Source organism: Centruroides vittatus, unplaced genomic scaffold (assembly GCF_030686945.1).
Source record: "Centruroides vittatus isolate TY-2023 unplaced genomic scaffold, ASM3068694v2 scaffold_386, whole genome shotgun sequence".
Taxonomy (NCBI): domain Eukaryota; kingdom Metazoa; phylum Arthropoda; class Arachnida; order Scorpiones; family Buthidae; genus Centruroides; species Centruroides vittatus.
In genome coordinates this window covers 8298052-8325547 of record NW_027122706.1, presented here as the reverse complement: position 1 = coordinate 8325547, position 27496 = coordinate 8298052, and the positions used below count along the sequence as shown (strand labels likewise).

At 24.6% G+C, this 27496-nt stretch overlaps 1 long non-coding RNA gene across 1 annotated transcript in view; it reads left to right on the top strand.

Moving 5' to 3' along the window:
- The first annotated feature begins 11353 nt into the window (after positions 1–11353).
- Positions 11354–27496, top strand: part of LOC136988860 (uncharacterized) — a 69977-nt gene continuing 53834 nt past the window's right edge. The window contains exon 1 of the long non-coding RNA XR_010882825.1: positions 11354–11469. This is a non-coding gene — a long non-coding RNA (uncharacterized lncRNA). The remainder of the gene's footprint in view (positions 11470–27496) is intronic.

Sequence of the window (27496 nt, the reverse complement as noted above, 5' to 3'; positions counted from 1 at the left end):
ATAAACGGTTTTCCTTTTGTAAAACACTTGTCATCAATTGCCTTCTCCGCCACACTCACATGCAAACTTCCCTTAGGTCCATCCTGACGCGGGATTAACTGATCTTCACCTAAAAGACGGCAATCTTATGTTGGTGCCGAGGAGTGGGCTTTCAAATTCCTTATCTCCACCGGTCGGCAACCTTACACTTTAAATGTAAAATATTAAATTTAAATTTAAAATATTACATTAATACAAATGCAATATTTACATATTTCGTAAATACTGTATGTTTCTTTGGCAGATATATCGGTATTTGCTTCTAAATTTTGTGGCCGTGTGGATAATTATTTATTGTGCATATATGCACAATATATTTAATGTGCCGAGCAATTATTTATTGTGACATTGTCACAACACCGGCCTGAAATTTTTAATTTATTTAATTTAAAATTCCTCCTCAAATTCGTACTGTGGTGTCTTTTCCCGGTTGTGCCCAAACACTAATAGAGACGGAATTTTGAAAGCTCCAACAGAGGGCACTGAAGTAAGATGCAAACGTCCACTCGTGTTCTGTGAACTTGGTATGTGGCGTTATCTGGTGGTAAATTTATTAACTACGATATTAAATTTCGAAGATTTAAAATAATTTCATCCAATTATAAAATAAAATTGATTACAATTATAATTATTATTAAATTAATTTTATTTTCAAGCCGTGTTAATATTTTATTTAAGATCACGTTTATGACTTTTTATTATTTTGTAAGCCAGTTTTTTTTATTAAAATTTGTCTTAGATATAATTATCTAAAATCACTTAAGTTTAAAAATATTAATCAATTTTTATTCTAGTTTTGCTTATTCAATAATAAAAACTCAGCATGATTAATTAATAATTTCGTTTCTAGTTATTTTTATTATAACCAGGAAATTGGAATTTAATACTAATAATAATAATTCACTATTTAATAAGCATTTATATATATATTTTCTGTATTTATTATTCACACGAAGTAATTTTTCTTATAGAGTATTTATTTTTTCATCATTAACTTTTATATTCAATGTACAAAAATGATATAACATAATATAATTTACGATTATGTCCTCATAATAACAGCTATTATAATAGTTTTGATGAAGTATCTTGAGAATTTATTCGCTATTATAGTTATAAAATATTCAAGAAAAAATAAAAGTTATGAAATAAAATAAATAAAACAAGAACCAATTACTGAATTAAAAATCGTAATAAAATGTTTCAAACCTCGTGAATACAAAGGTAAACGAAGGCCTCCGAGAAGATCGAACAGGCCACTTTTAGGATGATAATGAATGAATTTTTAAATAGTAACCTTTCATAAATAATTAATTGCTTTATATAATGACTCATATAAATATTACATATTTAATCACTGTGAATATTAAAATGTCAATGGTTTCTTTTATGTAATCTCTAAGTTTTATTTAATGGATCTTTTTAGTGAAAAAATGAGTGAGAGAATTGCTTAAATTTCGAAGCAGATTGGTTTTTTTTAATTCCAATCTTTTCTGCTAGTAAAGCTTTAACTTGTTATTCTGTCTGAGAAATTCAATATTTAAATCTGATCATTGTGTTGCAAATAAATTACAAACATGTAATTGCAATCGATAACAGCGATTGGTAGAAAATTGGGATTTTCGAAAACTCATTTGTAATGAAAATTTTCTAATATATACTGGCTGTTTCTATTAAACAATTACAATATTTAACCTTAGAAAGGAATATTTTATCTTCTTTATATTCTGGATGATCAATGTTAATTTTATTAATATTTTTACGAAGTAATTAGATCTATCGCTTAACATCAATAAAGATAATTTAGAATTATTTGGACTGGCTTAATTTCGTGACGATTATTAAACTTTATTTAATACTAAAAAGGAAAGAACACATAAATAAATAGAGAAATAAATAGAGGCGCCTAAAATATATATCGAATTACGAAGTTATTTTCATTCCTCTTCAATTCTTGATGACATTCTAACAACATTTTGATTTTCTTGGCTTTGAAATGCTGATGCGAATTTATTAAAATGCTGACATATGATGAAATATTTAAACATGCTTATATGAAATATTATATAAATCAACAAATCTGTTGGTTTATTTATGAAAACACGAGGAAAAATTTCTTATTATTTATGAGGTTATGTGAGACTAGTCAGATATTTTATACAATTAATATATTTACATGCAATTTATATGAAACTGTTTATATTTTAATTTTAATTATTAAAATCAGCAGTGATGTTATTGTGTAAATATTCAAATATAATTGTTTATATATTTTCAATAGGCCTATAATTAAATCTAAACTATAATAACATTTTAATGAATCTGCAAACCAAAAACTTAAATTTGAAAATATAAATTGAAAATTATATATATAAATAAATATATTATTAAGTCACTTTATAAAACTTATAGCTTAATTATTCATCATCTTCATGAAATAAAAAACAATTTAATGAATAGAAAATGATATTATTTACTGTATTAATAATGAAATAGTTCATTTTAAATAGAAGGTCAATGAACCTCTTACAGTCAATTACGGTAATACAGTCAAACCTCTGAACAATGGCCGCTATTGGGAGGTGGCCGTTATTAGAGGTTCGATTGTATATATAGTAGTTTCTTTTCAATAATTTTAATTCATAATATTTAAGACAAAATGCAAATAATTTCTGATTTCACAACATTAATAATGTAATAAAAATATCATTTACTAGAAATAATGATTTTTGATATTCGAAATGACGATAAATATATCAAATTATAGAAATTACGATGAAAAAATAGTAAGATAGTTAAGCGTTCATCGTACTAATGTCGTTATCGAATGTGAGTCAATTTTAAACGAGCAATGTCATCACTAAGAGATTAAGATGAAACATGTATTTGCCATATCTCGGATGATCGCAACTTACTACTTTTGGCTTAACATCAGAAAAGTGTCATTACTAACTACATTCCTGATTCGTTGCAATTTTAGGAAGGTGTATTTTAACCGTGCCGGAAAATTTCACTAAATTCTCATAATCGTGCCATTTCTAAGTTAATCGCTAGCGAAAAAGAAATATATTTAAAAAATAACAATAATTTTAATACAAAATTATTCAATAGCCTCCTTTAGAGATGTCGTATAATTAACTTTACTTAAAGAATCTTTTCTATTGTGGCATTCTTAAAAAAAAAAAAAAAAAAAATATTGAAGTATTTCCAATCAATTGATTTGTTGGCAGGCGAAAACAACTATCAATAGATTATCTTTCAATAGAAATCGGGATCACACTCATCTTCGATTGATGATGAGTATTCTACTGATACTCAATATAATACCCATCATCAATTTCACTAATGGTATTTGGTTGTTTTTTTCCTTAACCGAATAATTACGAAAATGAAAGAATGTCATTTCAAGTACTTTTTCCTTTCTACGTTGTATAGCCTATATATAATACATATTATATATATATATCCGAGGTCCCGGAAGTTTCCTTTGAAAAACGCGATAGTCCCTCCTAGGGTCTGAGGGAGCACCACGTCACGACCGAAAGTTTTTAGCTACTATTCACTGGAAAGGAAAATAATAATAAGGGCTTATAGGGACAATCGAACAAAAGGACAATATTTAATAATGAAGAGTGAGTTGGGATCACGCCTCTCTAAAAAAATAAGTTTTATATATAATATATATATATATATTATATGTAAAATGGTTTTGTATGGTCATAATTAATGTTATTGTAGTTACGTTCATGAGTTTTAGTTTAGTTTATTAGTTTACTAATACTACGCTAGTCATAATTATGAAATATTTGACAAAGCTATAGGCTACATTTTCTTCGAACGTAATTTATTTGAAGTTATTTAAAATAATCTCTATAGAGTGATACATAACTTAACTGAATTTGTCGTTCTGAATATATAAATGACAACGTAAACAAGATTATAAACTATCTTGTATTTAAAAAGAAAAATTATTCTTTCTATAGTGAAGGTAATTTTTAAAAATTTCACTAGCGATTTAATATTTATGCTCAGCGATAATTGTATAATAATTTCTCCAAAACTCATTAAAATTCTTTTCGGAATGTTTTTTGTGTTATTTATTGAAATTACGAAAAATTAAAGGCGTTTCAATTTCTTAACATTTTATATAAATATTTGAAAAAAAAACATTAAGTTATTTAAAGATTATCGAAAACTTTTATGAAATTAATTTTATGTAAATTTTGTAACTTTTTTCAAATTTTAAAATATCCTATTGGGTAAACAGAAAACATTTTTTGTATCAAATTTCCTCTTTTCTTTCCGATGTTTTTAAATAAAATAATAACTGCGACATTATATGACAAAGAATAAATTTAAATGATTCTTACTACTGTATTTATTAACCGTTTCACTAATTTTGAAAAACCACTGAACAATGGTACTTGGTTCACGGGTTCACGCCTCACCAACGGACTGGTCACGTGGAATTTTCCAGGTTTTCTTGACTTGTGTAACACCTAAATAGGGGCCAGTTTTCCAAAGCCCTCCAGGGGGGCATCCCCTCTTGGCAGATCGCCCATGTGTTGTGTTGCCGTGTCCCATCAAATTAATCACCAGCCTATGTCCGTAGTTAGTTATAAAAAAAAACTTATGTTTTTTATTTGAAATTTATGAGTTAACTTTATCACGAAACGTGAAAGTGTAGCTATTATGAAGACGCGTGGAAATATTATCTTTTATAAACTAAAATTTTAAATTATATATGATATAATAAGAGAAAATATTTCTTTATAATTATATTTCTTAATATTTTAATAAAATATAAAATGTTTTCAGATTTTATGCTATTCGTAATTACACAATTGAAATAATTAAGATAAAGTATCTCATAAACCATTTACAACTTTAACTACAGCAAATTTTCTGAATTCCAATTTTTCTCTCAATGGGATTTTATCTTATAAATTCAAAAAAAGAAGTAAAGGGAAACGTCGTCACTACAGTTTTCACACAGCTAAGAATGTAAAAATTTAATGATACAAGACTTGATGTTTAGAGAATTTCGTCTATTTATTTTATGTCGCTAATTTACTTTATTTTCGCCTTTTATTTTATTGCAATTCACAGATTAGTAAGCTTTAATGAAATTTATTCCAAAACATCTTTGTGAAACTAATTCTTTCATTATATTTCTACATAGAATAAGAGAAAATTATCCCTTAGAAGACAATCAACTTTACCACTTTCTACCTGCTTAAATATTTTATAAAGCATGACTTAAGTTGTTTTTAATTTTAAATAAATGAACATTTTTATTATCATCATCATCATATTGGATCAAGCGTGCTTCCTATTATTCCTGCATATCCTATTGCAAATATATTACATTATATTTCCTATTACATTATATTTTAAAATGTGTTCATTTGCATGTAATTAATTCTAACATTTCCTATTTCAGAAATTAATTTTTTATGTTTATTTATCTTTAAAGTGACAAATTTGTAAAAAATAATATTATGAAATTATAAAATTAATTAATTTTTAAAAATCTTACTTTAAAGTATGATTTTAGAATTTATTTTTAGGTGCTCAAAGAATAAAATACATAAATATTTGCTCTAATCTCTTTATAAATAAATTTATTCATTTATTAGTTTATATATACATTGAGATATTTTGACGTTATAAAAGTATAGAAGATTATTATTAAATTTAAATAAAATGTATCTTTAAAGAGACACGTGGCCTATATAATGTAATTTAGCTAGAAAAGAAATGAAATTTTTATTCTTTAGATAAAATGTACAATAAAATAATTTATGTAATGAAGTAATTTATTTTAGAAAATATATAAAATATTTTTCCAGATGAAATTGTTTGAATTTTTTCAATATCATTGTTTATTTATTTTTAAGATTTTTATTACTTTTAAGACAATATTTACAGCAAATATGCAAATTGTATAAAAATTTTAAGTATTTTTAAACAGTTCTTTTGATATTCATTTTGATATATCTACATTCTCAATTATCAGAATTAATCTGAAAATAGCTTTAATTTCTTAAATTATTTTTTATATTTTAAAATTAAATTTAAAATTTTTCTTAATATAGGCGTATTTTATGTTTTAAATACTGTATACGTATTTTTAAGTAAAAATTTTTAGTTTTAGTTAGAGAAAATCATTTCATTGCAATAAATTTTTCAATCACATCTCAAATGGAATTTTGAATGATTGGATTTAAAAATATCAATTATTTTCTGTACTAAAGAAATGTAAATGAATATTTCTTAATATAAAATAAATAATCTTAACAACAGAATACAACTAATATTTTTTTACGATAACAAATATTTCTTAATGTAAAGATACTTAAAAAATTAAAGTATAATAATTATTATTATTAATTCAGTTTTAGTAGCTATTATCTGTTGTATCTTCATAGGCCTCAGCTTAATTTATTAAAAAAATATACTACTTTTAATTTGATATTTCTTCAATATATTTAAATAAATAAATTTTAAAAAATTACTTAATATTTATTATAAAGTTATGGATATTATTAAGATATAAACTTGTTATAGTGCTGCTCTCTCTCTCTCGTTATATCTAAACATTATGTCAAGAAGCCGTCTATTCATAATTAACTCGTTATAAACAAATATGGTAAAGTTTGATAGTGCTTTATACAAACTAATACATTATATTATAAATGATTTATCTCAGAATATTAGTGATAAAATTTTGAATAAAACTTAAGATAAATATATAGCAAAAATTATTAATTTTTATATAATAAACTAATATTTAATTACGTTTAGTAAATAATTTAATTCTTATATATAATAAGCGCGTATATTGATTTCTTTGTAATAAATTTCACAGAGATGAATTATTTATTATGAATTACTTGGAAATGTTTCGATATATAAATAATGTAATTAAAAATAATTTGTTTCGCAAGATGTGCTCGGTTAAGGGTTTTAATTTTTAACTCGTTTCTTTCAAGATTATAATTAATAATGGCGAACCTTTCTTGAAGTTCCGATTGAATGCCGTATTTTTCATCAATATAAAAATAATTATAAAGAAATAATGACAGTTAAACTTAATTTATAACTTAATATAATTTGCTATTTTCGAATTAACGAATTATTTATTTTTGATTATTACAAACAGAAGAAACTGATGTTTATGAATAATTTAAATAAATTTTAACGTGGAAATGAATCAATTTTTTAATATATTTTTGTACGAAAAATATATCTTTAGGACTGGCGTCAGGATTGACATTTCAATTGACATTTGCGAATGATTTAAAAATTCCCCCCCCCCCTCTTCTTTTAAAGAATCGTTTATTTCTTTTTATTCACCGTTATACTTCGGTATTTTACTTATTGTGAATTTGACGTTCGTACTCGATGCCCTTTCACATTCGTAAACCATGACCGTAGTGTCACCTCATGCACGACACCAGGCTATTGTTATATTCTGTTATATAGCTTTGTGACAATGGAGTCATGAAGAGGATGAAATTGTCGAAAAGTGCACTAGGTTCTTCCTGGATTTTTTCAGCATATTTGTGCTTTTTTCAATCACGCAATTTATTCTCTAAAAGCATCATTTATCAATTGATCATCTATCAATTGATCTTTCATCCTGGTTGTTCACGAGTTAATAATGCTTTTATAAAAGTATCTATTGCGATGTTGACATCGCTGATATTTCTCTTTTGAGAGAATAATTTTGATGAATTGTGAATTTAATTTTTAAAAGTAACTTTTATTAGCAATTTTTTTTATGGCAAATAGACTTAAAATGGAAATTTTAAAATGACCTTTAAGTAAAACTTTGCATTATTAAAATGAGATTTAAATTATTAGTGCTAATAAAAATCAAAGAAATTACACATTAATCATAATAGTTCGTTTAATTATGATTAAATTTTTATTATTGTTATTATTTCTAATGAAAAATATAATACAATTATTTTTATAATTGCATTAAAAGTGCTTATTTCTTTTGTATTCAATATAATTAATATTTTCTATTAATTTTTTCTTACATTTTCTCAAAAATTAAAGTTTGAAAGTATTTTACTTCAAAGACTTAAGAAAAAAACGTTAAGTTACTAGGTAATAAACTTTAAAAATAAAATCTGTCTTTGGATGTGTTTAATTATTGAGAAGTTGCGGAAAGAAGTTCAATTAAAGATATTGGCTTTGTAGTTCAATCTCGTTTCTCTTGAGACTGGAATGTCAGGAGAAATAAAGTTGAGATGGAAGCTTAAATGTAATTTGTCACTTAAAGTATAAAAATGAAAGACCTGTAATCAATTTTATTTAAAAAATATTTAGTATAAATAAGAAAAGAACAATTTTAAAACAAGTAGTCATTGTTATAAATTGCATAGCTTTTATTTTTATATTGGTTTAATACGCTCAAATAAGTTTTTAAATTAAATTTATAGTAACATAACATTCAAGTAAAATATCGTTTTTTTTTCCTGTTTAATATTGTTATAGTATTTGTCTATAGAATTTTTTCATCTATTCTTAGTATTTATTCTAACTGTGTATCATATGTAAAATCAACAATTGCTGATTTCGACGATTTTAAGTATATTTATAGAATTATTTTTTCCTCTTTAACCAAAAAATACCGTAAAAATGTAAAGAAAAACATAACAAAAATAGAAATATCTTTTCTTTCTGATATACGCTGTATATATAGATATATACACACATTTGTTAAATATAGCAAACAAGCAAACAATAGAAGTATGTTTATAAAATATATAACGTATTGTATATATATATATATATATATATATATATATATATATATTAGGTATGTTATATGTTTTATCTATCTACAGCAGTCGACATATATTTGTATAGTTAGATAAGAAATATACTATATATAACATGAATTTTAAAATAGTTTAAAATTATAAACAATTTCGAAAGTAATTTTATTCGCAAAATTATATGCACACAAATGAACATTCTGATGTCCATTTACGATTATACAGTCAAACCTGTTTTTATGCGGGGGATAGGGACCGCATTAAAAAAAACGCACAAAAAAAAATCTCACGAAACTTCACGAATGGCTGTAAATAATAGTTTTCGCAACACAATTAAAAAATATTTTTTTTTATGCGGTCAACAGGGACCGCATAAAAAAGTCTCACATAGAAAATAACTCAAAACCGTACGAAATAGAATTTATTGACAACAGATGTCAGCACTTGACTGCATCGTCTGGTCTATCGTCTGTTTTACATATTTTTGTCCAGGTGGTGTTTTGTTGACTTAAAAAGTAAATTATTTCATTTTTCGCATATTCATGCAATAATATTACTATAATAAGTGCATTTATGCTATAATAAGTTTATTTAGCTATAATAAGTCAACGTAAGACATGACGAATCGCACGAGACTAGTCGCCAACTATACCGCACAAATTAAAAATTCGCATTAAAAAAATCGCACAAATAAAAATCGCACATAAAAAGAGCGCATAAAAACAGGTTTGACTGTACGTAAAAACCAATATCACGAGTTTCTTATTTATAGCAAGCGATTTTCAGATAAAAAGTAGTGTTTTAATTATTAATTAGCATCTTTAATGTTTATGTTATTTATAAAATATTGTTTAAAACAATTAGTAGTACAGTATATAATAAAATATTGTGTTCAATTAAATGTGTTACATTAAACATCAAGAGAGAAACTAAGGCTATGTTTTACCTTTGCAACAGGCAATTGTTAGATAAATATAAATAATAAAATCATTAAAATTAAATTACTTTTTAATACATTAGTGTATTTCTTATAATCATTTTGGAAATTTGCCATTATAAAATTATATGAGATTTCGATACAAAAAGATACGAAGATATAAAACTGTTTTCAATCAAAACTGAACGTAAACAAGGATATTTTCCTTATAAATTTGAATTCAGATGAACGGAAGTACTAATTAAACATTCAATAAATGAATTGACAGGATATCCTGCAACAAAAAAATAACTATATAATATGAGTCACTAATACCAACTTCATTCAAAAAGAATGGTAATTCAAGGTCACCGTAATAATAAAATTATATTCTCGTACACATAAACAAAAAGCTCCATGAAAAAAAAATTCGAATAATTATATATTTCATTCTGTTAGACGATTATTTTTGTGATTAATTGTATAAACGTGTGATCTACTGAGTAAAAATATTAAATTTTATAATTGTATTTTGTAGTGTATAGTTTTATTAATTTTTATTGATAAAAATGAATTTTCTGCAGTTAATTGAAATACATAAAAAGCATTGATTCATTTTTATCTTCAAAATGAAATTTGTCCCGGAAAGGATATTTTGGTTATTTTTGTAATTTAACCCACAGAACCAAATCCTGAGTGTTTTCGACAAATACACCCAGACTGCCAAAAACATTCTGCCAAGTGTTGACATTATTGCATCACCTCTGAATCGCTTCAGAACTATTCCTTGCTCACATCCAAGGATTTTCACCTTTCTTGACCATTCTTGAAGTATTTTCCAATACGTTAATCAGAAAAATAGTAGATTTTAAATATTGATACAGTAATTACTTTGATCAAGTAATAAAACAATAATAATACTTGGAAATCTTAATATGTTTTATCACGTAAATTATTTTTGTAAACAGTCATAGAATTTTACTTTAAAAATATCAAAAATGACGTATTAATTGGATCATGTTTTTGTAATTTAAAAATTTTGGAGTAACTGAATGGTTCATTTTCATTTTAGTACGTTTATTATAGTTATACACCTATATTATGTTACTAAATATAAATTATAAATGTTAATATTACGTATATGTATGCGTGTATGTATATGTATATATGTGCTTCAAACAATATAACTTTAACTTGTAATGCAATCTGGAATAATGTAATATCAACGTATGTACTGTATAGTACGTATATATTAGCCCAAATTACATCTAAATTTAAGCTAAACATATATTTATATTTTAATTTTAATAAATATTGATTAAATGTCTTAATATATACATGCGAACAATTTTTAAGTTTTCAAAAATTTTCAGATTGCGAAGGAATTAAAAACAATATTACACATAGATATCCAATAAAGTTAATATTAAGCGTAATCAGTTATTTGACAGCGTAATCGAATATTAACAAGTATTTTATGCTTAATTTGCTTTTATTGATCACATGGTGGTGTGACTTTTTCTAAGTAGATATTACTTGGCGATTAGGTACAGTAACCCTGGCAGAATTTACCTTCCATTGTCTTCCAGAATACTATCCAATCCAAAATGGTGATTGGACGGTTTCCAGCCTAGACTATGTTCTTGTGACCTTTGAGAAAGAACACGCTCAATCAGACGTTTTGCCTTCTTCTGGCGTCAATTGTAAAGCATAGCAACAGTATGTATCTCATTAACTATTTTATAAATGACATCATTCGTCTTAATATATTAAAAATTTATTTTGAAAGTTTACTTTAAATTTTGATTATTGCGATCTGAAATTCCATTATATATTTATTTATAAGCGAGTAATTTTTTCATGATTCTTAATCTTTTTTTACCTCTTAATATAGCTTCCTCATTAAATTCTGGTGAATCACAAAACTAACTTTTATTATTTAGTTTACCGCTGTTTGTTTATACAAGAAAAAAGGTTGTAACCTAAAAGAAAACTAATGAAAACTATATTAAGAAATTATTTTTAGTCCAAACGAGTTTAACACGATGTAAAGGAATGTTATGTACAAGTTCTTTGCATAATAAAGAAAATTAGATTGTTATAGGGCCTATATGTATCATTAAGAGCCATTGAAAGAGGTTACGTTGTCGAGGAAAATTACTTAAATATTTTAGTTCGTAATTTTGTAATAATTAATTCTAAATTCTTAAAATATTTTTAAAATTAGATATTATACATACTTCATTTTTATCTTAAAAAATAAATTAAATAATGTTTTGTAATCAGTTTTTCGTCTTTTCCTCATTACAATAATACGTTAAGGGAAAGCTTTATTTACAGGAAACATTTTGTTAAAGGAAATTAATAAAATTAATAATTTTAAACGTTCCGATAAAACTTTTTAAAAATATTTTAACATTAGAAAAATTGCAAATATATGTAGTAAATATACGCATCCTACACTAGGATCGATAAAGCGTCAACTAACGACGAATATAGTAAAATCATGTATTCTACGGCCTCTAAAAGTGGTAGTGCATGGGTCAGCGATTCAGAGAAAGCCAGGCATCGACACGACAGAAGTCAGTAATGTGACAAGCATCGTGCTTGGAGCTCTTTTATTCCCGCGAGACTTGCTCCATAGGGAAGTAACTATTTGATAGAAGACTGCCCTAGTCTCCAGAGTCACCAGAAAAACCCACGACAATTCCATCACCAGATTCGATTCTTTAATCTTTCTTGCTAGTAATAGACATTGGATGACTGAATCATCACAGTTCATAACGATGATAAATTAAAATATTAAAGTTTATTCACATAATATAATATAGAAATCTTTCATACGTAAAGCTTAAATATAGGTATTGTCATCTATAAGAATTACTTATATATCAAATAAGATAGATTAAAATTAATGAACTTTTCTTGCTTCTAATGTTTTCTTATAGTGTATATTTGTACGTTATATATATATAATATAAATTAATGTGCTATATACATTTGAAATATGTTTGTTATATTTCAAAATAAATTTTTCAGATCAAATGCAATTTTTTTGATGCTTCAAGTATCTATTAAATCTTTGTTTTATTGCTAACGTCAGAAAATATTATATGGCTGTATTTCAAGTTATATTTACTTCTAAATTAATATAGATGGCGATTTTTCTTAAGAATTTTCTTTCTGAGATTTTATATTTTTTGAACGTGGTAAGATGCAATTATAAAGAATATTAAATATGATTTAATTGTAAAACTAAGTAACTTTCCAATATATTTTAAGGTCTAATTTACTTCTCTCTCAATATTTCATTAGTAATAACTGATGTATCATTTTTCCATTCTTCCATTTTTTGAAATAAAATCTGATGTATTTTGTTAAAATTGTTTCGTGATAAATAGCTTAATTTATATCGCTGTCAGATGAAACTGAATTAGTTATTTTAATATTGTTTTTGTCGCCGTACGTCATCATATAAAATATATAGGATTATTGTTAAGTGGAGAATTTTGTCACGTCATTTATAATAATTAATATTTATTTTCTAGTAAAAGATAGTATATTTGACATGTAATAATGATGAACATTTCTTTAGAAAAGCAATAAAATAATTTAAGTGTTAATTTATAGCTATGTAACTGATGCCGTGTGAATCATTCTTCTGTGAGTCATTCTTATGGGCATGCTAATCGTGACACAAATACCAATTTTATCAAAATTCCTACCCGAATTAGACTGAGCCATTATCTGTTAATGAGAGGTTATTGGTATCTGATGTTCAAATCTGTACAAACTGCTTTACAACAATTGTGAAAAATCTAAATTGATACTTAATTGTCTCCAATGCTTTACATTATAATCCGAATGGTGGCATGGAAGAGAATCGGAAAGCTGCTGGTTTGCGACTAGTATAGAAGCTACCGTTTTTATCTCTTGGATAGTGTTCTCTTAGTTATTCATACATGAATTGAAATTACTACAGAATATATTTGCTATATCGCCGTTTGGATGACAATATAAATACTTTTCACTACCAATCATGCGGCTGTATCATTCTGATTTGGTTTCGAATATTATTTTTGAGATTTTTTTTTTATCATAAGAACAGTAGGAAAATATTTTACATTGTTCTACAATTTCCTAAAATATATAATTTTTAATTGAAAAGCACTAATATATCTATTATTAATGTTGAAAGCATTAATACGGATAAAGGAATGAGTTCTGAATCATTCATAAATATTTTCTATGATTTGAAGGAAAGATTTGATATTTTTAGAATTGCCAAATTTTTAAAAATTAGACCTGTATTTCAAAACATTTAAAATGAAAATATATATATATGCTGTAAAATAATAAGGATAGAATAGTTGAAACGAGTGATTATTTATTGTGAGATCGTCACAATGCCGGGCTGCAATTTTTAATTTATTTTATTTAAAATATATGCTCTCCACCTGAAATTAGTGGTATCTTTCCCCTGTACATCATACTTTTTCCTTTAAGAATAGAGTCGTGCCGTTCATCTATTAACTACTTTCAGGGGAAAACTTTTGAATTGAAATAACGTAACTTCTGGTGCAAACCAGAAATTTATATACAGTTAATCGCGGCTTGCTATCCCTACAGTTTTTATTTCTTATTCGGATTTTAACTGTTTAATTTTGTTCTTGAGATTAAGGAAAGACAGACGGACGGGCGGACGACAGTTGGAATTTATAGATCTACACTGTTTTCAAATTGCAGCCTAATAAGGCAGCTGCAACACAGGATGATTCACCAAGGGGAGGTCCCTCCCGGGATGACTTTCTATGGGAAATTGGCTCTTATTTAGGTATTAGACACGTGAAGAAACCTTGGAAAGCTCCATGCGGCCTGGCCTATAGGTGAGGCGAAAAGCTGCGATCAACTACCAGTGGTTCTATTCACGCGGCCATGGTTGTCCGCATAAAATTTTCCAGGGGAGGACAAAGCTTACAAATAATTACATCAATAAATTTTTATTTAATTATTTGATTTTCGGAGGTTTTCATAAGAAGATTATTGAATACAGTATTGCATCAAAGCGTCCTATGGTCGAGGGTTAAGGTTACAAGCGTTGTGGTCGAGGGTTCTACAAAATGCTTATAAAATCAGTGTTTTTAATAAAAGTAACAATGTAAAAGAAAAAAAATTCGATTCGAAAATATTCATCCAGTGAAAAATGACGTCCTATTCCGCAGAATAATCAGAAAAGTTATAAACATCCGTTGTTACAGACCTTATAAATATTCAAAATCCGTCAATCCATTATAAAAGATCAATAGGGCTTTCCTCGTTATTTTCAAACTTATTGTAGATAATCAGAAACACAGCATGTCAATATTTCATATAAAGATAATTTTAAATCAGCGTACGAACAATGAACAAAATAGGCGAAGATGAACTGAAAAGATTTGTTTGTATAGATAGATACAGAGACAAAAAAATGGAAATTTTTTACAGTTATACTGCATTAATCAAAAAGTGAAAAGTTGAGATAACCGAAAATTTATCATGAGATTCTTTCTCTCGGTCTATTCGATTCTCTTAATGTATTTCGTTGAATGCTACTTAATTATAACAAAAACAAATCATCGTTTACTTTTTGGTCTAATTTTAAATGTTTCTCGTGAATTGTTTATTTTTTAATAACATATTCGTTAAATTGCACAATCACGAATAATATTTTTAATATTTTTGATTTACTTATTGATCACAGACAATATTTGTCATAATGATTTTTTCATTTTGATGTTTACTACATGAAAATAAGTTCTTAGTGCTAATTTTTTTTTCTTTTGGTATATTTAAATTTAATTCTGTGTGTTCGAAAAATAAGCATTCGAATAAAATAAAAGTATAGACTGATTTCATCAGTGTTTTTCATTCATTTCTAGTCAGCTAACGTCCGAGTTGAATTCATCAGATTAAGACAAGAAACATTATCCAGTGACTTTTCCACTAAATTTCAATGACGCTACAGGAAATATTCTCCGAATTGTCTTATTTGAAATGTGTCTAAACTATTGTTTGATACAGTACAGATTTTATTATCGATCAAGGTACGATACCGAGATCGTAATGGTTTTTCATACGTTGTCAACGTCTTTATTTGAATGAACGTGACAAAATAAAAAACAAAATAATGATGAATAAAACACGTGTTACTGTAACTATTGGGCAACTTCACGGACAATAGTGACGTGACAGTTAACAAATACTAATGGATAATCGAGTGATGAATAAAGGATATTTTACTGTATTTGTGACTATTTATGGAAGAGTGCTGTTGAATATCTCGATATTGCCATATTGGAATATTTAAATTCATAAAAGGCATTTAATTCCGCAAATATGAAAAATATTCAATTTACTATGTATAATTATCGCCGACTAAATGAAAATATTTGCTTATAAACTAAGATAATGTTCACCATTCCTTTAATAAAAGAAAAATAATTGCGGTTAAAGTACTAAGTGAATTTCTCACACACAAAGAATCCAATAAAGATAAGATCTTATGCATGTCCATAACAGAATTGACGGATGAGGAGCTAGGTATTTTTCCCTGAACCCAGAGAGATATGTAATGGTTTCTATTCCTATAAATTCACGTTATTTTACAAATAGAAAATAAAATCTTAAAGACTGCTATTTACTAATTTTCTAAAATTTGTTAATAATAAATCACCATGTGTTTTAACTTGTACTGACCGAATTAGCGGATTAAATTAACAGATAATAATCATTGAATATTTTAAATAGAGCAATAAATCCTTAGCTTAGTTATTTTTATAAATACATAGTGAATATCTATTATTTCAAAATCGGATAAATTTTTTATGTATTTCTTTAATAATCTTGCAAGTTTTTTAAACTTATTATGGCGCTTCAGCATATCTTAAGTTTACACAATATCTGAAGAATCACGTTCAACTCAACAATCATTTTCGGAATTACCTAATTTCTTTGTTTATGTAACGAATATTTAATAAAATCCAGATACAAGGATATAAATTTGCGGAGTGACGGGCAATGAGCATTCCCATATATGACGACACATTCGCAGTTGAATAAGCTCGTATTCTGCTAAAAGATTTCTACGTTTTAGTTTAATTATCGTGCAATTTATTAAATTAAAACGTTTTGTAAATATTCGTAAATTTGTCTTATAATCTGTGTTTAATCTTTGTCATTCCACTGAATACAATATCATTTGATGGTGGATTTTGAAATTATTTTTTCTCCTGCGCTTTCCTATAAATGCTTAAAAAATTAATATTTTAAAAATTATTCCCGCAACAAATATATGAGTTAATTTATATAATTTATTATCTTTCACCATGTTATATAATTTTCGTATTTCTTTAAATTTTATATTAATAAAATACATTTAAAAACGACTAAAACGTTATTATAATAAAATTATTCATAATAACAACATTTCATATTAAAACAAAATACGAATCTTAAATATATTGCGAAGAGATATTTAAATATTTAAAGTTATTTTATTAACTTATGTCAATAATAATTAACAAAGATATTTAAAAAAACAAAATTTTATAATGAATTTATATTAAATTAATTCAAATATTATCATAATCTACTTAAACGTTTCTCTTTGCATCGTATTAAATAAAATAATATTTGTTAATTATAATTTATATTGGATTAACTATCAATAGTTATATATTTTAAAATTTATTGTATGTATTTATTATTATACTGTCATTAAGTTATATGATCATTAATATTATACTTGCAATTTTTTAAACTTTTTTTTCTTTTTGTACAAATTAAAATAGATGCTCCAAACTGAAGTATTAATGAAAAATCACCACAATTCTCTTTCGGAGCTAGCATATTTTATCTAATCCCTTATACTAAATTACGAATAGAATAATCCAAATGGATAAATGAATTCGTTTAATCTACTTTATAAGTAATAAATTAAATTATATATTCAAATCTCTATAAATACTTTATATTAATATTTAGTAATTACTTTTAAAATTGTTTATTGATAAATTTACTTCATAAAATTCTTTATAAGCCGAATTAATATATTTTATTAAAACTCTTATGTTTAATGATTTAATTTATAAATTTAGGGTGTTATTTTAAATTTTATAAAAATTTAAAAAATAGTAATTTTTTAACAATTTTTTAAAATATTTTTGAAACAGTTTGAATTATATACAAGCATTTAAAAAATTCTTATCAAATTGAAGAGACGTATAATGCAATATCAGCATTAATAATAATCAATGCTTTTGTAGGCAGTTAAATGAGTCCAGAGATTATGTTTTTCTTATATAAAGTTAATAACCTAATTCTGTTTTATTTTTAATAAACATAAATCATTTAATTGATGTTTAAATTTTTTTCAGTATTTTTGGAGCAAACAATCATTAAGTTAAAAACAGTTTATATCAATAACGAAAAAATGTATTAAAAGTTTTATTTTAAAATTTAAATATCAGATTTCAATTTTTTTAACAAAATGACTTAAAAATTTACATATATATATAATACATATATTAATGCATTCAGATTTATTCATTTAGATTTTAATATTTGATAAATCGATATTTCGGGTAGATCATATTAAAATTTATCATTAGCATTGTTAAATATAGACATAACATCATTAAATGCAAATATAATTTAGACATTTCAATTGTAATGCCATTTAATTAGTTTAGAATTAACGATCTGTAATTAATGTTTAACATGTTGCTAATATCGATACTTTAATTTATTATGATTAATTATAAACTTAAAAATATTTTTAAAGTTTTTGTTAATTTATATACCGTATATCTCTTTAAAAACTGTTTAAAAGTTTAAACAACTTTTAAAAAGAAGATAATAGACTTTAGTATAATTATTTGCTTAATTAAACTACTAAATATTTATTACAAACTAATGTTTAAATTTAAACAAATCAATACACAACACTTATTTATTTTGATTAAGAAGTTTAATTATCTTATAGGATACAGTGGGTTATTTTACATTTAAAATCAAATATAAACAGAAAGTAACCATACAATATTAAAATTTCAAAAAGTTTAATAAAGTTTCATTAATCTTAATTTTTTTATAAATTTCTTAAATTAGAATGGATTTTAATAAACATTTTTCTTTTTTGTTACATATTTGCTGAATCTATTCTAATGATTAAAAATCTACCAATTATAAATATTAAATCGCATTCTATATTACATCGGCAGTATAAATTTCCAATATAAAAGATCTTGATAATGTTAAAAATTGGAAAATTAAATATCAACTTAAATAAAATTCTATTTATGCACTTTAATTAAAAATTTATAAGCCAAGTACTTTTAGGAAATAATTCTTATGTCATTAAATCAAAATACATTTTGGTTTTGAATAATTTATGACATTTGATTTCAATTGATTAAAGAAATCAATTGAAAGCAAATTACACATTTCATCATCATCTTGTACCGATTTACATAATAATGTTCTATTAGTTTTAAACTATGTCATAGACTTATTTTATTTTTCATGTTTTAATGAAAGCGTATGATTCGATTCGCAAAATATAATCATTTAATATTAACACATTAACACTTATTTCCGTCCTCGTTATTTTGATTTTCAAACTAATTTCACTAATTACAATAATCGATCGAATTTTATTTATTTACTTCATTCGTTTTTCAATGTTTTATATCTTTGATATTATTTCTGTCGCCTGCCTGTCTGTCTCTCTGTATGCAGTAATTATTTTTTTGTTTTTTTATTCGAATTTATAAATCTAATTTTTCCGGGAAATCAAATGTTCAAGATATGTTCTAGTTGTGAAATTGCTAAAATTAAGCCCAGATCATAATGAATAATGAATGTCATAATTACATTGATGATAGCACTATAATCGACGATATTAGGATATATGAGCGTAATGATTAATATTATATGAAAATATAAATAATTTTTTCTTCACTAGTAAACAAACATTCAACACAAACTTGCCTCTACATAGAATTTAACTTCTATAGATTAAAGTTTTTATAATGATGTAAATCAATAAGAGTTTAAATAGATTTCAACAAAGCCTGAGTTTTTTCTTAAATTTATTAAAAAATAATAATAAATTTGTAATTTAGTAACGTATTATTAATAAAAATAAAATAATAGCAACTTCAATTTTTTTATATTGACATAATTCGAAACCTTTTGAATCATACTAAATTAATATGTACTTGGTGTATGATGCTTTACTTCAATATCTCATATAGGTATAAACAAACAACATTGTTCGATCTTTATATTAAATAAAATATCGACATTTGTAAACATTTAAACTTATTTTTACAAAATTAATTTAAATAAAATAAATCTCTTTTAATTAATTTTTCTTCTTCTTATAATCCTCTTAGTAGAGGATTAATTATCAGCCCTCTTATTAAATTTTCGTGATAGTTTTTGTATAAACAAATTTTGTTTTTAATATAAAAAAGAAAAGAAAATAGATTTAATAGCAACTTTAAAATATTTAATTATGTAAACATTTAATATAATAATTATTCCATTAAAATTTATAATGAAATTAAATTGAATCCGTGAATAAATTATAAGTTTATAAATAAAATAGGTTTAAATACGTATAAATAATTTACTGTAATGCTTAATTAGAATTATTTATATATTTAAATAAGTTTACTTCTAAAAATAAATAAACTGTTTTATGTCTTTTGTTACAGTTTTATATCAATGAAACAACTAGCAGATGGTTTAGATATTCGATACGCTTGATTGATGATAATGATTCTTGAATAATAAATGCTTTTATTATTCAAAAGAGTTAGCGCGAGACTAGAAAATCTGTTATCTTTTTTTTTAATTTTTAATTTTATTTTTGAATTTCAGAGCAGGTGCTTATTTTTAAAGTGTATCTAAATACTTATGACCTTGGTATACTTTTGCCTTTAGTAAGAAAAAAATAAATGAATATTTAATGCGAGAAATTGTTATGATGGACTAGCTTAAATCATAAATAATTAATATTTTTTTAAAAAGAAATAAATTAACTTTAAAACTAAAGAAAAAAACAAAATTTTAATCTATTTTGTATCAAAAATATGTTTTATTTTAAACATTTTATTCGTATGTTTCTCTTTTTTTATCACTTCAATAATGTTATTTTTCTGGAAATTCAAATATAAAATGTACTGAAAAAATTTATATTTAAATTTTATAACGAAAATTATTATTTAAAAATTGAATTTGAATAAATTAATTTTGATAAGTATTTTAGAATAATTAATTTTGAGACAGAAAAGGAGATCACAGCCTTTGTCGAACAGAAGAAGTGAATTCGTCGTTCAAAAATTACATGTAGTTAAGGGGCTCCATTTTCCATTGGACCAATTTCCTCGTACAGGGCTTGCCTTCAGGAATTTACAAGTGACTGGTAACGAAAGCAATATTAGGTCAGTCTGGTATTAGACCTAGATTCAGTCATAGTTTAACTATTCGGGTCATCAAAAAGTGAATCTCCGTCACCTGCAATCTTAGCCATGAGAGCGAGGTTGATTTCATTGTTATTGGGACCATCAATGTTGATCTATGGTTGTTGCGTGAGAAACTAGATTTTTCTTCAATAATAAGCAACATGTTATGAAATATTTTGATTACTGATGTAAGTGTTGAATATTCCTTATTGATATATATGAAAAAATTATACCAGAGGCTAATTTTTCCAACGAAAATCTTTAATATAAAAAAAACTTTAAAAAAACACACATTTAGACATGGTCTTAATTTAACAAAGTCAAATATCTTAATGTTTTTTATTATTTTATTATAAATGCAATCTATAAAACATTAAGAGGAAATTTTTTAACATGTGGCCTACATTTAATTGATTTTCAATAAATTAATTTTATAAATAGATATTCATAGAAAATTATATTATTAATTTTTTTTCTTTTGTAAAATAATATGAATCAAATGTGTTCTTCATGTATACAGTATTACATTTCGTTGACCTTGTTATAAGAAGTAATTCAATAAAACTCCTTTAGCAGTAAGAAGATTTATCTCTCTTGCTTAAGTGTAATAGAATTTTAACAAGTAGCTAAACCTGTAGAATTTCTATATAGTTTATTTTTTAAAGTAAAATTTTGTTTATTCTTATAAATATGTTCAATCCGTAACTGCTCAACAAATATAATATTGCCTAATATCAACTGGGTGGAGGATAGCTGCTCATCCGTAACATTAAGAGCCGTCTAAGCTTCCTGTTCCTATGTTGACCTCGTTTTTTTCCCCCGAGGACGTCTACTTTCCATGACTAGTTTTTATGATAAACATAACAGATTTTGATCATTATTGTTCGGGAATGGCGAATGGTGTCAGTGTGACATCATCTCCGTGAAACTATATGTTAAAAGATATATTACATAAATCAACCATTTTTGTACAAAACTCTCGGTTAAGTTACTTATAAAGATGTTAGAAATAATTTATAATATATAGAGGATTTTTTTTTAAAAAAACTTATTTACAAACGTCATATTTTTGAGATAAGTAAGTAATATTTAAAATTTTACTTCAAAAATAACTGAATGAAGACATAAAAGAGTATTTAAATAAATAATTTTTGTGTATTCAACATAGAGTTTGTAATGAAAGAGTAATTTGTAATGCACTAATTAGCATAAATGTATAAATAATTTAAAAATTTTCATTCAAATATCTTTGCTTTTTAATTTAAATACAAATTCCTAATGAACTTAATTATTATATTTTTTTAAAAAATGTTTTTAAAAGTTTTGATATTAAAATTACAACAATTTAAAAAATGTGCATTTTTAAATTCAGAATAATTAGCAAAATTTAGGAAAACTTCAGTGCACAAGAATGATTTTAATTACTATTATAAAAGTAATTTTATTTTAATATATTAATATTGATTAAACTTATATGTAAAACATTATATTAATAGTTAATTAAACACATTCATAATTTAATATAAAAAAATTAATTTAGCGACAAGAATATTCAATTTAATTTCTTAAAATGACTATAATATTTTAACTAATAATAATAATAATAATAAATTGAAACATCGATTTTTAGAATTGTAAAGATGTCAAAATGATATAAAAAGTAGAAATAAGATATTATTCTTTGTAAATAAAAAAAATTCCTTCAGTTAAAAACGTATAACAAATAAACTAGTGGCTTTCTTCCAGGATAAATTGAGAAAAATGAAAGGTTAAAAGAAAATGTCGGCGTCAAAAATGATTTTGTTTCATAGTAGCGAACTAAAGCCAATTGCACAAACATAAACTGCCAAATATAAGATCTTTTTTTTCTTCTTCTTTCATTAAAAACAGAAAATTAAACTGTCTAATTGGATGCATTATCCACAATAATACGTATTTATTTTGTTTTATTCGAATTTGTAATAAAAAAAAGTATTTTATAACAGAAAATCAGAATTTCTTCTTGCGGTAAATAACTACTTTTTACATGCTTTACTCAATTCAGGTTAAATAAAAATAAAAATATAATTAAAGCTATTTATTTTAAGTAATTTTTGTCAATTATTAAGATGCTCTTAGATAAAATGATATTTGATTAATTTCTTAAGTGTACAATTGGTATAATATATTTTTATAATATTTAGTTTGATAAATAAAAGCAACAACTTTGTTTTTTATAAATGTTTTATTTATCGAAACTCGATTCTTGCACAAGATTCCTTTTAATCTCCATTTTTATTCGGCAAAGTAATCTTGTTGCTTCGTTAAACGGTTGACTTGGTGTGATTTATATTGCTGAAAACATCTGGTAGTTTCACTTTTTACTATATTAAATTTTATTCTTACGTAGAAAAACAATAATTATTTAGTTCAATTAGACGTAAACGCTTTGCCGTATTTATTAATAAATTATATAAAGTTTGTTAAATTAACTTTTTATTTCCTTTTTAATCAAAAAGAAAAAAAAACATTAATTTGTTTATGTATGAAAAAAATATTTTTATTTAATAATTAGTAAGTCAGAAATACTTCTAAATTAATTAAAATATTATTTATCCATAAAACAATTCTTATTGAAATATTTTATTAATTTAAAGATTAATGAAATTATATTGAAAATTAAAAAAAAATATATGATATGATGTTGTAGAAATAAGAAAATCTTTTGAATTACGTTAACATTTTTGTATTATAAAATATATTTCCTGTGTATTAAGAAAATAAATATTAAATTCATACTTCTATTTATTTATACATTAAAAGACAATACTTATATTCTTCATTTGATATTATTATTTCATTTTTTCAGTGTTTCTTTGATATTATATCTAATAGTCTATCTGCAAACTGCTCTGCTGTACTAATACAGGTTGATTTAACCTGTTTTCTTTTTGTTCGTTCTATTATATTATACTTTGCCTCTTTTACATCTGTTTAATTTCATTCTTTTCTTTTCGAAATAGATGAAAACTTATTATTTTAATATTCTTTGCTTCTTTTACAAACTAGAAAATATCAGCGAAAATTCGCTTAGGAACAAGGAAAATATTACAGTTTTTATTTACTTATTTTCTTTCTTTTACAAATTATAAAATTTTTACGTCGAGCTAAACTTTTGTAGCTAATTTATCACATTAAAAATGTGATTTTTTTCTATTAATTTATGAACTAATAAAATTAAAAGCGTGACTTTCATTTCATACGATTTTAGATTATTGATATTCTATAACTGACCTTATTTTGTTCTACTTTAATGTACTAATACTACATTAAAATGATCTTTTGGATAAATATGTTATCACGTTTCATGAAATTATAGAATAACTAGCATGTATCGAATAAATCATGATTGAAATTATTACAAGATTCAATAACGATATTCAACTTTAATTTTTATTATATAAGATGAGATCGAAAAAATTAAAACGAATAAAATTACAAAAATAAAATATTAATCTTTTGTTTACCCACTCATATGTGACGTTTCATTTTTCATTATAATATAAAAATATCGTTTATTTATGATTGTTATTATTTGATTAATTTTTATATTTATAATACAGTATAAACACGCTATTTTGAAGTAATTTTATCGCAGAAATGCTTATATGAAGCATTGTCTAATGTAGATTAATTGCGTTTTTGGTTGAAGGAACTTTGAAAACGTCTTTATTACATGTTTTGCAAAGAAATAATTACTTTTAATACATTAAAATTTTAATTTTTACGATTAGTCTCAGGAATTTGTGATTCATTAGCTGTTGTGTAAAATTACATACAATTCATCATCATTTAATAAATTAACATTTGAAGTTATCTTACAGCTAGTTAAGATTTAAAACCAATGTTCACTATAATGTAAAAACTATGTCAGAATAATTAAGTTACGATATGCAACAGTTATATTTAAATTAGTTAACAAATTAATCGCTAACTAAAGTTTTATTTTTTGTGTGTTAAAAAAAAGGAAATATTATATATAATTTACAATCATTATTAGTAACGTGTAACCTTTAAAAAATATAAATTCATTTTATAAAATATATACAGTGCAATGAAAAATAAAAATATCCAGCAACGAGTTGCTTAACTTTCCCGGAAACATTTGGTGACGCCATCTGTCATTATATTTTATTAAAAACCTTTTTATATTTTTAACTATTATAAAATGGCAAACTGCTTAATTTTGAGAGTAGGGATGGATTTTATTTTTTTTTAAAAATTGTAAATGCTGGTAACGAGTAAAATCGTCATTAAGTCACCCTGCTGGAGATACACACGACCCCCTTTATCTCCCCACCCCCTCGACCTTTAATCGCCAAAATTTAACAGCATCAATCCTCCTAATAATCAAACCACCCTACAAAATTTCAGAGATTTTTGACAAAGAGCACAGGAGTTATTACGCTTCAAAGAGGGTGAACAAAATCGTGCCCCCACACAAACTAAAATTTATATATAAAGAAATTACGCCCGAATTTTTTTTGCATTTCTCGACGTTTCAAGGTGTCCTAAGTCTAAAAATGTAAAAATCTGGGGGGTCATTTTTTGACCGATCACCATACTTTCTTTCCCTCTATTATATAAAACAGCCAGGAAAGTAAAAATAAATAAATAAATTTTCGATTTATTTCCACATAATCTGTCACCAACACCTACATAATTTATGTAAAAATCTCAAGTAAGAGGGAAAAAAATCAAAATCCAAATAAATTTGTAATGTATGATTTTCAAGTTTTCGTGCTAGAATTTTTATATTTCATATTTCATACGAAAGAAATGTTATAAATTTCATTATTACAAATTGCAGTTTACGATTTAAAAAAACATGAGTTAGAATCGGTTTTAAAAAAAGTATTAAATTCTTCAAATGTTCCTGAAAGCCTTGATTTTTATGTAAGGATTTACAATGTAATTGTACCAGTGTCGAAACGATTTCCAGTTTTTAATTTAAAAATATTTGTGTTGACAATTGCAAATAAAAAAAATTTATTGGTGATTTCTTTGACACAAAGAAAGTCATTTAATTGAAATTTGCGAACATTACAAGTTCTTTAAAATACAGTTTTTCTCACGATTAAAATACTAAACATTTTTGTCACAATTCAACCAAATATTCTTCAAAGAAAATAATGAAAATAATGAAAATAACAGAAAATTGCTATTTTAATACCTAAGTTTTATTTCATTCTGGGCTTATTTTGCCCAAAATAAATGAGATTTATTTCTTTTATAATAAATTATTTACACACATATGAGAAGCTATAAAAATGTTAAAAACATTATTAAATAATATTTTAAGGGAATTATTTATTTCAAACAAATAGTAAACATTTCGTAGAATGAATATTTTATAATTTGTTTTAATGTTTTTTTAATCAAACAATATTAATTCTGCTTGAAAATAAAAAAATTTATCACTTTGTTATATATATTATATTATTATTTTAATAAATAACATAATCAAATTTGTTTTAATAAAAAATATAATTAAATTTATACCATAAAATGAATTTATACATGATAATTATATAATAAAATTTTAAAAACTTAACGGTAAATAAATTGTTAAAAATTTTAATACGATTTTTACTCTTACTTTATTCTTTATTTCCATATACATTAATTAAATAATATATATAGGCCTATATAAAGCCACTCGGTCCTCCATTGTGGTCCAAATCTGAATAAGTACTCTCAGGCCTCGCACGAATATTTATTCAGATTTGGCAGGTTTCCGTTTTGAACAGGATTCTTTTAACACAGAAAATCGCTTTTTCCGTTTAGGCAGGTTTCCGTTTTTTTGAGGTTCCATTTTGAACAGGTTTTACTATATATATTCCGTCCTAATAGCACTAAGAGGACCTATCGTGAGTTCAACCAGGCCCACAATGGTGGGTCACTGGGTGGTGAGGGACGAGACCCACATATCCGATAAGACCATGCCAATGGGGTTTTTCGTCTTGCCCGAATTCGATTCCGGTTCCCCAGGGGGTGTAGGCTGACGCCATAACCATCTCGGTCATCCGGCCGGCAATATCTATATGTTGAAATTCTAGAATGTTATTAATAATTTAATTAATAATTATTGATAATGCCATTATAAAATTTAAAGAAAAAAATTTGAAACTGATAGCAAAATTAATTAAAATTTAAAAGAAATTTATAATTTTCCAATTTATTTTCTGAAAAATAAA